The sequence below is a fragment of the Triticum dicoccoides genome, chromosome 2B, assembly GCF_002162155.2.
Source record: "Triticum dicoccoides isolate Atlit2015 ecotype Zavitan chromosome 2B, WEW_v2.0, whole genome shotgun sequence".
Lineage (NCBI taxonomy): Eukaryota > Viridiplantae > Streptophyta > Magnoliopsida > Poales > Poaceae > Triticum > Triticum dicoccoides.
In genome coordinates this window covers 4,970,318-4,973,711 of record NC_041383.1, presented here as the reverse complement: position 1 = coordinate 4,973,711, position 3,394 = coordinate 4,970,318, and positions in this window count along the sequence as shown.

Sequence of the window (3,394 nt, the reverse complement as noted above, 5' to 3'; positions counted from 1 at the left end):
GACTTAATTAAGTGGTACTGTACTATATGTGACTGACACCTAGAGGCTAGATGCACTTCTGAAGATCATTTGTATGTCTTGCATGTGGCATAATTGTATATGTGACCGACTTCAGTTTTATACGTGCAACGCACGTGCACGTTTACTATGTGATAATATCGAAGAACGTGACGGAGGGAAAAAGAGGGGCGATGAACCTTCAGATCCTGTCCATCTAGGAAAAAATAAAGTACAAATATAGTTGTGCGGCGGAGACTTTGAGATTGAACAAATTCATAATACATAGATGTCCAATATGGTTTACGAAATACAACACTATTGAAGGAAAATGCTGCAGGAGTTTCAGATCTTGGACTAGCATACACCATGGATGTTAGAATATTCCTGTGTATCCCATGAGCTTGAAAAAATCCAGTCTCATGTATTCCATCAGAATAGCAACAACTGTCGTTATCTCTCCGCCGTTGCTGAGCCATCTAGCATGGGAATCTGGTCTGCAACGGTAGCTCGTGTAGCACAACATCTCCACCCACACTTGCGCAATGAGGTCCAACATTTCAGCACCTGCAGCAGGTGTGTCTAACGCCTTGCCGATCAGCTTTTCGCCAAGCTGACATGCTCTGTCATATGTTAAATTATTTACCAATATCTCAGGCGTCTCAGCGGGAGGCGGAGGGCCATTAGTGTTGAGTGCTTGCCCGCGCTCCCGTATTAACCCGACCAGATCCTCGGCCGAGTTGTATTCGAGATTATTGATCACCTTGTTGCACAATTCTACATACCTCTGGCGACTAGCATTGTCGGGCAGCATGTAGGGACGTGCGGCAAGCAGAAAAATCATGTAGTTGGAGAGCGCCTCTATCGTGGTAGCAAGAGCCGGCCGTGGTGAGTATGTGATATCGTACCAACTGAGGTACACATGAGTGGCGATATGCCACACGAGGATGCTCTCGTCTAGTTGGACGCCCAAGCTCCAGCAGGCCAGTTCTTCTTGTGATATTCCCTTCCTCTTGAGTGCCGCCCGGCCTCGTGAGTTGATGATGTGATCTGGGTTCTCTTCGTCAACCTTCACTCCTCCCAACAGTCGTTCCATAAGCAACTCACTGAAATTTGGAGGGACTGGGATGGACGACGTGTAAACCAGCGTATTCCACCAGTCCTCACGTCCCATCCATTTCGCGATTTTGCTGCTCCGGTTGTTCCTGCTCTGGGTGCACAGGCGGATAAAGTTGTGTTGCCCCATTGAGCCCGACCAAGGCCTTATCGATAATCCTGCCTTCCGCATTGCCCATAAAACGAGAGAGCGGAAAAGGGCAACCACATACCAAATCAAACACCTAAAGAGACATGTGTAAGAAACTATAACACCGTCATCTCCACAAGGATCCAGTGGGGCCACGCCCGCTTCTGCCCAGCTGGAGAACATGGCTCCCATCAATGATGTGCTCTCCAGGACAATGGCCCCAACCAGCAAAACATAGGTGGCGGCGACATCTACTCTGTTGTAGTGCTCCCCTTCATTCTGACTGAATTGATGGAACAACATGAATGCGGCCACCGTGGCCATGGGCGATATGATACGGATGCAGCGCCCATACCAAGTGTGGATCACCGGGGCCTTGCTATAGAAGACATCGTACATGAGGGAGAGTTGCACCTCCACCAATTGATACATACTCTTCCATTCACTACAATGCAAGAAACCCGTTTCAGCTGCTACAAGAGGCAACGGACCCTTCAAAAACAAAGTCTGGAGTATCTACTAATTTTATGGGACCAAAAAGTATATATGATGTACTTGCACGGTTGCACCATGTATATATGCACCTACACCGACCGTGTGGCTGTACGTGTAGGGTTATACGTGAATAAGTAGAACACATGTTATACTAACGGCCTGTTCGGAATCTCTCCTGTCCGCTCCACTCCGCGGAGCTCCAGGAGCTCGGTTTGAGCTGCTCCGTGTAAATAAGCTGCAGTTTCCTCCGCTCCGGGAGCGCAGTCCAGGGAGCGGAGAGGAACCGAACAGGCCCTAAGTGCACTCATTATGCATGCGGGCAGAATTAGAGGTAAAATGTGACAAGTACGTAGAACTTACGTCGACCGCACCGGTAGTTGTCGCACAAGGACGGGCCAATGGCAGGCGAGCGATGATCCACCAGCCTGCCGCTAGCAGATGACCAGCGGAATTGAGGTGGGGCGACACAAGAGAGTTCCCTTTGGGGAGAAAAATTAGGGCCCCTCACCTGCTGGATGATAACGCGAGAAGTTATATACACGGATACACCCTGTACTTACTACTACTGGTACTCAATAAAGACCAAAGCCCGCTACTCAAGCAAAGTATATATCCACGTTAACATAAAGGTAAAGGAAAAGAGCTCAGCAGCTGAATAGGCTGGCAAAAGTTTTATTTTACCCAGTTGATCCGGAGCCGGTCTTTTCTAATTATTCAAGCAACTTTTGCGCGTGTATCATGCATATTTCTTCTTAAAAACAATTAAGATGCTTAGAGCAAATTAAGATCTGGTCTGAGATTTGTCCCAAAAATTTGAATTCGACAAATCGGTAAGTATTTTTATTACTGATATATGCATCCCAAAAACGATGTATTAAAAAAAGAAGATATGCACCCCAATAAAAACAAGTACTATGAATTTTCAGCCGGACATTAGTATTACAACGCGAATTGAAGGTTGGGCATACACTCTTCCAGATCGATGCAGTGTGATATCGATTGGCAAATCGTTTCTTGTACGTAGGTGTTATCAGCACGTAGGCCGAATTACAGTCTAGATAGTGAGTTGTATCACAGGTGATATTCGTTTAGTATGCAAGAGAAAGGGAAGCTAGCTAGGCATATTGTCTTTGTTGCAAGGCAGAATCATGGGAGCACAAGACAGCCAAAAAGCTCCGACGTCCAAGCATGTCATCGATGCCTTGCTTGTCAATGGAGCATATCAATCGGCGATGCCTTGATCAGTACAGTACATCATCCGTGCCTTCCTTCTTTTCCTGCATCAAGCCTGTAGGCCATCAAAACTTTCAGCTTTGTACGCAATGAGTTCAGAATACAACCGTACCTGAGAAAAAAAGAGCTTAATTAGGAGATACGGAACACCTCACACCAGCAATCAGTCTTGACATTGTTGGTTTTAAGCGTACAACAGTAGATCCCCTAGTTATCCGGGCTTTTTTGTTCTTTCCGTATTATTTTACCGGTTTTTGCTTTTTTCTTCTTCTTATTTCCATTCTTCTTAGCTCTTGTTTTCTCTGCTTTCTATCTTTTTCATTTTTCCTGTTATCTTTTTTCTTTTTAATTTGATGCTTTTACCAATGAGCATTTTTCAAAATTTATAAACATTTTAAAGCTTACCGAGCATTTTTTAAATTC